This window comes from Saccopteryx bilineata, chromosome 2 (genome assembly GCF_036850765.1).
Source record: "Saccopteryx bilineata isolate mSacBil1 chromosome 2, mSacBil1_pri_phased_curated, whole genome shotgun sequence".
Classification (NCBI taxonomy): domain Eukaryota; kingdom Metazoa; phylum Chordata; class Mammalia; order Chiroptera; family Emballonuridae; genus Saccopteryx; species Saccopteryx bilineata.
Genome location: NC_089491.1, coordinates 40,902,884 through 40,917,389, shown reverse-complemented (window position 1 = coordinate 40,917,389; position 14,506 = coordinate 40,902,884). Strand labels below are relative to the sequence as shown.

Here is a 14,506-nt window from a genome sequence, read left to right as displayed (position 1 = left end):
CTATAAATGTAGGTTTTTCTTAGATACCTTCCCTTTATCAGTCTGATATCCTTTTATTCCTGGTTTGCTCAGTTTTTATCATGAATGAGTGTTGCATTTTTCAAATGGTTTTGCTGCTCATATATTGTTAACAAGGTGAATTTCATTATTTTTGAATATTAAACCAACCTAGAATTCCTGGGATAAATCCCATTTGGTCATAATATAATATAACTTTTTAATATACTTCTGGATTCAATTTGATAATATTTTTGTACTTATTATATATTCCTAAAGGATATAGGTCTGTAAGTTTCCTTTCTTATAATGTAAGGGTTATGCTGGCCTCATAAGACGAGAGTTTGTGTAAGATTGGTATCAATGCTTCCTTAAATGTTTTTACAGAATCCACCAATGAAACCATTTGACCATGGAGTTTTCTTTACTTGAAGATTCTTTATAATGATTCAACTTCTTTACTAGAATATAAGGCTATTCTGAGTTTAAAATTTTATCTCAAATCAGTTTTGGTAAGTGTGCTTTTTAAGGAACCTGACCATTTCCTCTAAATTATTAAATTTATTGGTATTAAGTTCTTGATATTCCTTATAATCCTTTACATTTAAAAAAAATCAGTGTTGCCAGGAATTTAACAAATTTTTTTGTCTTTTCAAAAAACAAACTTTGGCTTTGATATATATTTTTAAAACTGTTATCCTTTTTTTCTATTTCATTCCATTCCAATCATTATTCTTTTCTCCTACTTCCTTTGGGTTTAATTTGCTTTTTATTTTTTTTACTAGTTTGTTAAGGTATAAGTTTAGATTACCAATTTTATACATTTTTCTTTTCTAATATAAGCATTTGAGGCTATAAATTTCCCTTCTCTCAGCTAAGTTCTAACATCCCATCAGTTCTGATACTTTTCAATGTCATTCCATTTGACGTAGTTTCTAATATTTCTGTGATTTCTTCTTTAACCTATGAGTTATTTAGAAATGTGCTGTTTATTTTTCAAATATTGGGAATTTTCTAAACAGTTTAGGGTTAGTGGCTTCTGATTTTAATCTTGAGATGTTCAATATGTTGTAAGGTTTTGATATTTTGAATTTCTTTTTAATTTTATTGAAATTATTGGGGTAAAATCATACAGGTGTCAGATGTACAATTCTATACTACATCATCTGTACATTGCATTGTGTGTTCACCACCCCGAGTCAAGACTCCTTCCATCACCATCTAGCCGCTCTCTACCCTCCTCCACCTCCCATCTCCCTTTTCCCTCCTGCTGATCTTTTGAAATGTATTGAAACTTCTTTTATGGCTCAGCATTGGACTACATTGATGTATGTTCCAGATACACTTAAGAAGAATGTATATGCTGCAGCTTTTGGGTAATGTTCTATAAATGTCAGGCTGAGTTATAGTGTGGTTCAAGTCTCATATATCCTTACTAATTCTGTGTCTACTTATTCTGTCAAGTACTGAGAGGGGGTGTTAAAATCTCCCACTATGAATAGTTATTTGTCCACTTTTCCCTTTTTTTCTATTAATTTTTACATCATAATTTTGTACCTGTTATTAGATGCATACACATTTAAGGTTGCCGTATCTTCTTGATAAATTGTCTTTTATCATTGTAAAATATGTCAAAGTCTACTTCATGTGATATTACTATATCCATAACAGCATTCTTTTTTTAATTAAAATTTTTTTATTGATTGATTGATTTTAGCCAGAGAGGAGGGAAGAGATAGAGACAGGAACATCAATCTGTTCCTGTATGTGCCCTGACCAGGGATGGAACCGGCAACCTCTGTGCTTTGGGATGATGCTGCAACCAACCAAGCTATCTGGCCAGGGCCTTAATAGCTTTCTTATACTTAATGTTTGCATGGTATATCTTTTCCCATCCTATTGCTTTCAACTTCTCTGTTAATATTAAAATTCCATCTCTAGCCCTCACTGGGTAGCTCGGTTGGTTAGAGCATCGTCCTAAAGTAGAGGTTGCCTATTCTTTTCTTTTCTTTTTTTTTTTAATTAAAGGCAAAACACTTTTTTTTTTAATTTATTTATTCATTTTTTTAGAAAGGAGAGAGAGAGACAAAGAGAGAGAGCAAGGAGAGAGAGAAGGGGGGAGGAGCTAGAAGCATCAACTCCCATATGTGCCTTGACCAGGCAAGCCCAGGGTTTCAAACCGGCAACCTCAGCATTTCCAGGTCAACGCTTTATCCACTGCGCCACCACAGGTCAGGCCGAGGTTGCCTATTCAATCCCTGTTCAGGGCACATGCAGGAACAAAACGATGTTTCTCTCTATCTCTCCCTTCCTCTCTCTCTAAAATAAAAAATAACTTAAAAAGGGCACATTTCTAGTATATATCTTATAGTTGGGTCTTTCTTTTTTTATCAACTCTGATCATCTCTGCCTTTTAATTGAAGCAGTAAATCCATTTACATTTAATTATTGACAAGAGATTAAAACTACAATTTTGCTGTTTGTTTCATCCAATCTTGTTCCTCTATTCATCTATTCCTTCAATTTGGGTTAATCAAATATATTTTTGCTTTTACCTCTTTTTTTTTATTTTTATTTATTTATTTATTTATTTTTTTACAGAGACAGAGAGAGAGTCAGAGTGAGGGATAGACAGGGACAGACAGGAACAGAGAGATGAGAAGCATCAATCATTAGTTTTTCGTTGCGCATTGCGACACCTTAGTTGTTCATTGATTGCTTTCTCATATGTGCCTTGACCATGGGCCTTCAGCAGACCGAGTAACCCCTTACTTGAGCCAGCGACCTTGGGTTCAAGCTGGTGAATTTTTGCTCAAACCAGATGAGCCCACGCTGAAGCTGGCGACCTCGGGGTCTTGAACCTGGGTCCTCTGCATCCCAGTCCGACGCTCTATCCACTGCACCACCGCCTGGTCAGGCGCTTTTACCTCTTTTAACTATAATTCTTGGTACATACGCTGCTTAACAACAGAGATACATTCTGGGAAATGCCTCATTAGGCGATTTCATCACTGTGCAAATATTGAGTGCACTTACACAAACCTAGATGGCAGAGCCTGCTATACACCTAGGCTACAAGATATAGCCAGTTTATTGCTCCTGGGCCACAAGTCTGTACAGCATGGTACTGTATAAAACAACATAAGATTAAATCAAGCATAAAAGAAAATGGTACAATCAAGACAAAGTAAACAAGACCTGTATGAGGCTGCTTCTGGTAAAACATAGCATACTGGGTTTTAAAAATTTTTGTTTTCTGGGTTTTTGTTTTGTTTTGGGGGGGGGAGGGAGAGAGATGAGAAGCATTAACTCATAGTTGTGGCACTTTAGTTCATTGATTGCTTCTCATACATGCCTTGAAGGGGGGAGGTCAGGCTGAGCCAGTGACCCTTTGCTAAAGCCAGCAACCCTTGGCCAGCGACCTTTGGGCTCAAGCTGGTGACCCCACGCTCAAGCTGGCAACCTCAGGGTTTTGAACCTGGGTCCTCAGCGTTACATGTCCATGCTTGTAAAGCCAGTATCCATGGCCACCATTACAGCCACCTGGCCCATGCAGGTTCGCATTAGATTCGGACAGTCGGTAAAGAAACAATGGAGCCAAAAACTGGTGGGCCATCATCTTTAATCCTAGCTTGCACCTGGCGGGCAAGTAAAAACACACACTGGGCTCCAAAATCTACTCATTCAGCACTCACAAAGCTACCGACTTATCCGAATTTCCTAGAATCAAAGGTCTCTAGCTCACCAGACTTATTCACCTCTGTTCCCCATCTCCTTCCTTCTCCCTGCACAAACTCTGCACAAACTGGCTTCTCACTCAACACTCCACCATCTTGGCTGCTTCCCATGGCCTCCTCCATGTGGCCTCTCTCTGCTCTCTCCTCTAATGCTAATCACAGGAACCAAGAGAGAGCAAGTTTCCGGTCTGCCCCCATTTTATAGTGTAGAAATCAAAACCTTTAATCCAATATACAAAATAGGGAAGTCTCTAATACAAAGTCACTTATCTGAGGCACGATGGGATTGCACCACCCCACATCAAAATGTGTGGGAAAAGCTTAGTCCTAAAACCAAGCCCCAGACTACAAGTCCTGCCTGCCCAGAGACCACCCCAACACACATTAATATCACCTGGGTGACGGGCTTCCATGTGGGCAGTGCCATCTTTAACAAAGTGAGCATAATATATTTTATCTGCCCAACAATGCTCTTATCCACTGTGCCACCACTGATTAGGCAAGGTATAATTTTGATTCATTCACACCACATGGCTATTGTATTGGCAGTTGTCATTTTTTTATTTGACAGTCTGAAGGAAAAGAGGTTAGTGCCCCAACTAAACAGTCAGGTATTGCATGTTTTAAAACTTGCAGCACACCAGTGGAAAATCACTGGCCTGAGGAAGAGGGCTTCATTCACTGAGTGCTGAGAAGATGACCTTGTGGCAGGTTGATTGCAAAAATTAACACAATTCTTCACTTTTCCCAACATTTATACCTTTTACTGTAGTAAGGTACCAAAAAGCTGCAAAATTAATATTGATATTTTAGGAGGAAAGGTCAGGCTTCCCTGTTCCGTCCCTCCTTTGGGGAGGGGAGGGAGAAGAATGTAAAAGTTTCTGGCTTGCAAGGACAACGGATCATTTAGTTTTAACTATAGAGTAAAGGTTGTCTGAGGAACTTCTTTTCTTTTACTATAAGAGACAGGATTTACATACCACCCTACATTTATTTTGGCTCTTTCTCCATTCCTGAAATCTTGAGCATAACATACCTTTAGGCAAAGGAGGGGAGATAGACACTGAAAGATTTGTAAATGTCTTTGATTGTGTTACCTTAAAAGTTTTAATGTTTCTATGGATTCCCTAAACAAATGTTGTAAGCTTGTGCCATGATGTCATGCTCCCCCCAGCCTGTATGTGATCAAAGCTATATAACCAGCCTCTGAGATGTATTTGGCGTGCATGATTTGGGTCTGCATTGCCCCATGTTAGTCATATGTGGCCGGTATATTAAATAAATCTCCTCCTTTAATAAAATCCTTCAAAATTCATCTGGACTTGGTGTCTCTACGTAAACCCATGGAATTGAGGTACGGATACTTTATAACATTACAGTGGAACTTTACAGCTCTTCCCATCAACAGTGGGGTGCCTTTTCCCTCTCATTGAATCTGCCTGACTTTATGACTTTGCTAGAAGCAATGGAATGAAGAAATGATGGTGTCAATGAGCCCAGGCTTGAAAGACTTTGCACACTTCTGCTCTTTCTCTTGGACTTCTGAGAATACCATGTAAACAAGTTCAGGCTAACATGCTGGAACAGGAGTGACTACCTAGAGAGCCCAGTCATTCTAGCTAGGCATCCTAAATCAGCAGGCCTACCCAGTTGACTGAAGACACATGAGAAAGCCAGTCAAGACTAGCTGGGCAGGCAGTGTCTTTAATAACGTTACTAGAGCCTGACCAGGTGGTGGCACAGTGGATACAGTGTTGGACTGGGATGCGGAGGACCCAGGTTTGAGACCCTAGGGTCACCAGCTTGAACATGGGCTCATCTGGCTTGAGCACAAAAAAAAAAAGCCTGATCTGCGGTGGCGCAGTGGGTAAAAGCATCGACCTGGAACACTGAGGTCGCCGGTTCGAAACTCCGGGCTTCCCTGGTCAAGGCACATATGAGAGTTGATGCTTTCTGCTCCTCCCTCCCTCCTTCTCTGTCTCTCCCTCTCTCTGTCTCCTCTCTCTAAAAAAATGAATAAAATCTAAAAATAAATAAAAATAATTAAAAAAAAAAAAGTTCACCAGCTTGAACCCAAGGTCACTGGCTTGAGCAAGGGGTTACTCGGTCTGCTGAAGGCTCGCGTTCAAGGCACATATGAGAGTAATCAATGAACAACTAAGGTGTCGCAATGAAAAACTGATGATTGATGCTTCTCATCTCTCTCCGTTCCTGTCTGTCCCTATCTATCCCTCTCTGTCCCTGTAAATAAATAAATAAATAAATAAATAAATAAATAAATAAATAAATAAAATGTTACTTGAGAAAAAAAAATAATAATGTACTAGAGATATTGTTTTTGGTAAACACACAGGGTTTGTGTTTGCCTGAGCTTAATGCTGCCCCGAACTGCCTAGCCAATATGAAAAGTGTGTGTTGCAGAGTGGGAGGTTTGAAGAGGAAAAGGGTGAAACAGCAATTATACCAATGACCAACAATACTAAAGAAAGTTGTCTGCTAAGACAGTGACCCCAACCCCCAGGCCACAGACCGGTACCCGTCCGTGGGCCATTTGGTACCGGTCCACAGAAAAGAATAAATAACTTACATTATTTCCGTTTTATTGATATTTAAGTCTGAACGATGTTTTATTTTTTAAAAATGACCAGATTCCCTCTGTTACATCTGTCTAAGACTCACTCTTGACGTTTGTCTCGTAAGTTCGACAATTATATTTAAAAATACCAGAGTTTTTTCGCCGGTTGCATAATTTCATTTTGTGCACTTATCCGTCCCACCCTAAAGGACAGTCCGTGAAAATATTTTCTGATATTAAACTGGTCCGTGGCCCAAAAAAGGTTGGGGATCACTGTGCTAAAATATAACATGAATTGAGGCTGATGACTGTGTTCTTATGATGACACTGACTGCATAGTTATTGATTTCCCTCAAGAACACTTAGCACGCAGGCACAACTTAAGAGGGTTCATCCAGACTGAGGTCTTTCTAGGTAATAGGTTAAGCAAACTCTTGCTTACAGGACAAATCTGGCACATGGCTTGTTTTTCTACAGGCTAAAAATGTTTTTAACATTTTTTATTGACTTTTTTAGAGGAAGAGGAAGAGAAACATCAATTTGGTTGTTCCACTTATTTATGCATTCATTGGTTCATTCTTGAATGCCTCAGTGTCCTGACCAGGGATTGAACCTACAACCTTGGGGTATTGGGACAGTGCTCTGACAACCCAGCCAGGAGTGTTTTAACATTTTAAAAGTTTGTAGGACGGGGGGAAGACTATACAGAGACTACATGGTCCATAGTCTAAATTATTTATTATCTGACCCTTACCAGGAAAAGGTAGCTCATTTCTAAAGTAGGTGAACGAAGAGAAGAAAGAAGCAACAGAGTTAAAAGGTATTACAAATGAGTAATTTAAACATAATCCATAAAATTATAGCTGGGCATGAGGAAAGTGTAGAGAAGGGTGGTTGATAGAGTAGGGTCAAGACTGTACTTCCTAATCCATAATGGTCTAAAAATTGTACAGTGTGTCCATAAAGTCATGGTGCACTTTGCACCGGTCACAGGAAAGCAACAAAAGGCGATAGAAACGTGAAATCACCAAATAAAAGGAAAACTCTCCCAGTTTCATACCTATTCAGTGCAGTTCAATGTGGGCTCATGCACAGATTTTTTAGGGCTCCTTAGGTAGCTATCCAGTATAGCCTCTACAGACTCATCACTGACTGATGGCCTACCAGAATGGGGTTTCTCCACCAAACTGCCGGTTTCCTTCAACTGCTTATCCCACCAAATAATGTTATTCCTATGTGGTGGCACTTCGTTATAAACGTGCTGACATTCACGTTGCACTTTGGTCACAGATTTGAATTTAGCAAGCCACAGAACACACTGAACTTTCCTCTGTACCATCCACATCTTGACTGGCACGGCCGTGGGCTGATCCGCTGTATACATTATGTTACGTCATCTACTGCGCATGCGCATATGCTGCCACATCATCCTGCAGAAACTGAGGGTTTTCCTTTCATTTGGTGCAGATTTCACATTTCTATCATCTTTTGTTGCTTTCCTGTGACCGGTCAAAAATGCACCATGACTTTACGGGACACATTGTATTAGAAATCCTTGGCCTTCTGCCAACAAGAAGTCTTCCACTTGGAAGAGGGCACTCACCTGACCCCACTGGCATCAACTGTGGACTTCCAGCCTCTAGATTGTACCTTATACAGTCTCACCTTGATGCCACAGAATGAATCTTCTTTTTCTTTTTTAGTGAGAGAGAGAGGGAGGGATAGACAGGAACAGACAGGAAGGGAGATGAGAAGCATCAACTCAGTTGTAGCACCTTAGTTGTTCATTGATTACTTTCTCATAAGTGCATTGACTGGGGGGCCAAGCCGAGCTAGTGACCCCTTGCTCAACACAGTGATCTTAGGTTCAAGCCAGCAACCTTGGTCTTCAAGCCAGTGACCATGGGGTCATGTTTATGATGCCACATTCAATCTGGCAATCCTGCGCTCAAACTGGTGAGCCCCTCTCAAGCCAGTGAACTCGGGGTTTTGAACCTGGGTCTTCAGCATCCCAGGCCAAGGATCTATCCACTGTGCCACTGCCTGGACAGCCCTAAAGAGAGACGTATAGACATGCCATGTCATGCTAAGAAAACTCTTTCAGTCTTGTGCAAGATCAAGACTCGGTGTCATATTCGACTAACAGTGTTCCAATTCCTGACAATGAATTCTACAGAGAGATAATGTGATGCTGCTCTGTTCTACAGAGATCTGGATATTAGGGCCAAGAACTCAAACTTCCATGTATGTTTATAAAGTTCTTGGAACATCTTTATTTTACATGAATGAAATTTAGTTTTTACTGCAATAGGATGTTAAATTCTGAATTTACTTGTTCATAATACAACCCCCTGCCCAGAGTGGTTAGGATAAAAATCAAAGACAGGACACCTGTAATACTAATTGCTATTCACGTTATAATGCCCTGCTTGAAGCCCAAGTTCTTCCTAACCACGGGGGTACATAAGCAGGATATAACAGAGTTCTCAAAAATTTTAGCAAGAGCAGACTCTCCTATTATTCCATTATCAACAGAATAATGAATATATATAAGTATAAATTTTAATATTTCACAGAATTTTGTTCTTCCGAAAATCCAGTATCTTTAACAAATATGATACTCACATAAAAAATGGAGTTTCAATTCTCAGAGATTAAGTTCAATGGTACATAAACATAACTACTAATATAAAAATATTCTCTTTTCATAATATTAAGTGTAACTCCCAAGTAAAGAGGGAAGAATACTCAAAAGTCAATATCATTCATATACCTTCTGGAAAGTTCCAGAATAAAGATGAACTAGTTAGTCCTTCCAGATAGCTCAGTTGGTTCATTTTCCTGATAAGCCAAAGTTGTAGGGTTGATATCTGTTCAGGGTACATACAAGAATCAACTACTGAGTCCTGGCTGAATAGCTCAGTTGGTTAGAGCATCATCCTGAAGCACAGAGGTTGCAGGATCAATCCCTGATCAGGGCACATACAGGAACAGATAGTTCCACGTTCCTCCCCTCTCCCTTCTTTTTGCTCTAAAAGCAATAAACAAAAATTAAAAAAAAAACAAAACAACCATTAAATGCATAAATGGGTAAAACAACAAATTGATGTTTCTCTCTCTTCCTTCCTCTCTAAAATCAATATATTTTTTTAAGTTAATAAAAGGATAAATTAATCATCAGTTTTAAAGGGACAAAAATCAATCAAATAACCCATGAATGTTATAATGCAGAGTGAGTTTATTCTCTTTCAGATGAAATTATCTGCTCCAGAGTCCTGAGGCAGTAATTTAATAAATGCCAATTTACTAGCCTTAATTTGGTAATGTGGCCTGTAACAATATCTAGTAATAACCAAAGTGCTCCAAAAGACTTATTCAAGTATACATCAATAAAATACAGAAGGGAAGACATAAACTATCCCAGAGAGAGCAAGAAGAGACTACAAATAATTTTATTAATAAATGTAAGTTAGCACTATGTTTGGAGGGGGGGGGGAGCTTAATCAACATTTGCTATTATGGTCTCCAGAAATTTAGAATGAGTTTATGATGGAGGAAAGGAGAATGTTATAAAAAAGTTTGTTTTGTTTTAGTTTTTTTACGACAGAGAGAGTCAGAGAGAGGGACAGATAGGAACAGACAGGAAGGGAGAGAGATGAGAAGCATCAATTCTTTATTGTGGCACCTTAGTTGTTCACTGATTGCTTTCTCATACGTGCCTTGACGGGGGGGGGGGGGGGGGGGGCTACAGCCGACTTAATGAGCCTTTGCTTGAGCCAGCAACTTGGGCTCAAGCTGGTGAGCGTTGCTCAAACCAGATGAGTCCGCACTCAAGCTGGTGATCTTGGGGTCTTGAACCTGGGTCCTCATGTCCCAGTCCAACACTCAATCCACTGCGCCACCGCCTGGTCAGGCATGTTTTGTTTTTTAATGACATGTGACTACAACTTTAGGCACTTTATATAAGGTCCTTTAAAAATTTAGTAACTGGTGTCTAACCAGGAGGTGGCGCAGTGGATGGAGTGAGAGCCTGGGATGCAGAAGACCCAGGTTCGAAACCCCAAGGTCGCTGGCTTCAGCGTCAGATTATGGACGTGATCTCACAGTCACTGGCTTGAGCCTAAAGGTCGCTGCCTTGAGGCCCAAAGTTACTGGCTTGGGCGATCCCCAACCCCACCCTGTCAAGGCACATATGAGAAAGCAATCAATGAACAACTAAGGTATCACAATGAACTGATGCTTCTCATCTCTCCCTTCTTTGTCTGTTGGTCTCTCTCACAAAAGAAAAAAAAAAACTTAGTGACTGGCAGAAAAAAAAAATACTGGTTACCTATTAAGTTTTTGCAATATATGTAAAAATAAAAATTTTTTTCCATTTAGTTTTATGTTCATTGGTTGCTTCCTGTATGTGTCCTGACCAGAGATCAAACCACAAATATTTTAAACCTTTTTTTTAAGTTCAGAGCTTTTCTGTAATTTTTTCTGTAGAGTATTTCAAATAAAGTTTCTAAATTATCAAGACATGTAAATAGCATCTTTACCTTAATCAAATATCCAAACCTAGAAACAATGTAGGACTTTTTAAACATGCAATACCTTACTATCAATATTTAGGGGCACTGACCTCTTTTCCCTGAGATTGTCAAATAAAAAAATTACAACAGCCAACACAATAACTGTTGTGTGAATGAATCAAAACTATTTTTTTGTTAGATTGGCAAAAAACCATTTTTTGGTGTGCTGCTGAATTTTAGTAATTTATGTCTCCATGAGATGAGGAAGGCTGAAAACCACTGTACTACAAAGAACACATTTTGGTCTCTTTTGAAAGCTTCTCTTCTCGTGCCAGCCTGATATGTTCCCTAGAATTCTCTTTTGTCCGCTTCTCTTCTTGCTTTATTTCCTTTCGGAGGTTTCATCCACTTCCAAAGCCTCATTCCTATTCTATACCCCAGTAACTCCTAACTCATCTCTTTAACCCCAATCTCTCTTCCAAAATGCACTCGTATTTCCAGCTACCCACTGGAAATGTTGCAGTTTCGTCTGTACCATTATGCCCAATAGAATTTTCTGTGATGATGGAAATGCTCTGTACCTGTACTGGCCAACATGGTATCTATAAGTTTCATGTGGCTGAACTTAATTGCAATTAAATATAACTTAAAAATTCAGTTCCTGTTTCACTAGCCACATTTCTGGTGCTCAATATCCACATGTGCCTAGTAGCTACCATATTGGGACAGAGCAGTATTAGGCAGCTCAGTCTCAAACTGAGTTCATTTTACTCCAACCATCCCTATTACTGTATTACCTACCCTGAATATCACCATACAGCTAGCTCTCACAAGAAAGTGGCTTTAACAGTCACCGCATGTTTGCCTTTCTGATTTATTCCCTTTTTGTTGAGCATACCTGACGGATATCTCACTCTCATGTGCAGGCAAATTAGTAGGACTACAGAGGAGGCACTGTTTTTTTAAATTATCTCAAGCTTACAGGGTAGGGTAACTCAGTTGTTTAAAGCGTCATCCTGGTATGCCAAGGTTTTAGGTTCAATTCCTGTCGGGGTACATACAAGAAGCAACCAATGAGTGCACAGCCAGCTGGAACAGATTGATGTTGTGCTTGCTCTCTATCACATCAATTAAAAAAAAGTTATCTCAAGCTTACAGATAAATTACAAGGACAGTACAAAGAATTCTTACATTATTACTCTCAAGAATTTTTTAACATTTTGCTACAATATGCTTTATCATTACTTTTTCCCATGTATATTTTTCTGAACCACTTAGGAAATCACAATTATGATTTAGCTTCCCATGTAGATTTTCCTAAAGGTGCCAATCACTGGACATGTCCATACAAATTCGGACCTCAGTGATATCTACATTATCATAGTAATTTAACCAGCTAGCATGTGAATTGTACATAGGTCTAATGAGCTGAATGTTACAAATGGATCTATGCTCTGAATCCTGGTGACATCTGGTGAGGAATAACCCATCTCCATGTACTTCCCATCCTCTGCCCCCGATGTGGGGGGGCAATGGGGCTGAAGACAACCCAAATCAGGTAATATGTGGTTTCCAGTAGCCCGAAACACCTTCTGAAAAATTTACCAAGCACAGTGTTGTACTACTGGCTGGCTCAGGGTGTCCACAGCCCACATCAGCAGCCTGCAACTATTCCCCATGATGGAAAAATTCCTACTACGTATGGGCCATTAGTTTACTTTGACTAAATCCTTGCCTCCCTCCCTACACACTGCCCATCATTACTACAGATTAGGGTTAGAGAAGCCCTTAGATTATTGGCTCCCTCAAGAGCTGAGGTCGAACCTAATTTAGATTAGGAAGTAAAAGTGTAACAAGTTCTCCAGTTGTGAACCTGAGGATCAATGAATGAGCAGGTGCAAATGATTTTGGTTGTGTTTCCTTTATATAGGAAAAAAAAGTCACAAAAACACTGAAACTGAGATAAAATAAAATGTCTTAGCGACCCTCAATTCATATGAGCAAGTTAAAAAACTATAGTATTAAGCTACAAGTTTACAGTGGAGCTTGTTGGAAGCAGAAAGGTCATAGCTTATTTCTAAAAATCTCTAGAACCTACTTATTCATTCACTAAGTGCTTTAAGCTCTTCCACATGTGAAAGAAAATAGAAAAGGACTATAGCAGTACACATACACGTAATTTCCAAAGAACTTTTAAGACGATAAGACATTTAGTAGTCAATTAGAATTTGTGGTACCTGCTCTGTAGGAGTCTAGGGTTAAGACACCACGTAATGAAGAGAATATTGGGGAGGAGCACACTTTAACAGAAACCTAGTTTTACCAGAAAGGAACTGAGTTCCCAGAAGAAAAAGACCATGTACAAAGGCTGAGAATTAGAAGAGAACAGCACCTCCATAAACCTGAAGCAGGCTAGTGTGGCCAGAGCAAAAACTAGGTGACAGAAAAGCTAAACATGGAAACTGATTAGGCAGATTTGTAAGCCATATATTGGATTGTATCACGTGTAATAAATATTTAATAAGAGGAAGTTATTAAAGGATTTTCAGAAGGGAAATAAAATTAAATTTATTTTTTTTAAACATCTTTTAAGTGCTACATCAACAATGGACAGTACTGGCCGGGTAGCTCAGATGGGTAGAGTATAGTCCCAACATGCCAAGGTTGTGAGTTTGATCCCCATTCAGGGCACATACAAGAATCAACTAATAAATGCATAAATAAGTGTGGGGGGGAAATCAATATTTCTCTCTGTAAAAATCAATCAGTCAATAAAGAGAATGCATAGAAGCAAAGGGGTAAGTGTACAGCAACAGACCTACCATGGTAGTGCATGTGAGAGATCAGGGAAACTGTATGTATGATGGGACAGACACAGAAATACTAGAAGATGGTGTGATAATACCATGTATTAAGATGGCGTTTCAGTAAATGTTTAACTAAAAACATGTAAAATCAGGATGTGGAATAAAACAACAATTCAGTTTGTCATACTTAAGAAAAACTAGAGTCATTTCATAATTTCAAAGTATATTCCTTGATCAACTAGTCCAGGGGTAGTCAACCATTTTATACCTACCGCTCACTTTTGTATCTCCTGTTAGTAGTAGTAAAATTTTCTAACTGCCCACAGGTTCCACAGTAATGGTGATTTATAAAGTAGGGAAGTAACTTTACTTTATAAAATTTATAAAGCAGAGTTACAGCAAGTTAAAGCATATAATAATAATTACTTACCAAGTACTTTATGTCGCATTTCCACTAAGTTTGGCAGAATAAATCTTTATAGAACAACTTACTATAGTTAAATCTTTTTATTTATACTTTGGTTGCTCTGCTACTGCCCATCATGAAAGCTGGAATGCCCACTAGTGGGCCGTAGGGACCATGTTGACCACCACTGGACTAGTCTCACAATTTGTCTACCTCTGAATGTACTAAAAATTGTCAACATCAATTTTAGATTCTTGTAATTTTAAACCAGTTACCTTTAGGATAAACAAACTCTGAACATGGCCTACAAAGCTTGGCCCCCAGTCTTTGTCTTTTGCCTAACCCTGCCTTCCCTTATTTCTGGGAGTATGCGAGGTTTCCCTTCTGTCTTTGGATCCTGGCACATCTTTTCCTTTACTAACTGCAACTCGACATCTACTTGTTTTCTGGATTTCAATTAAACCATCACT

At 39.1% G+C, this 14,506-nt stretch overlaps 1 protein-coding gene across 1 annotated transcript in view; it reads right to left on the bottom strand.

Moving 5' to 3' along the window:
* Positions 1-14,506, bottom strand: part of RIGI (RNA sensor RIG-I) — a 73,565-nt gene that overhangs the window by 48,158 nt on the left and 10,901 nt on the right. The gene's annotated exons all lie outside the window — the stretch shown is intronic.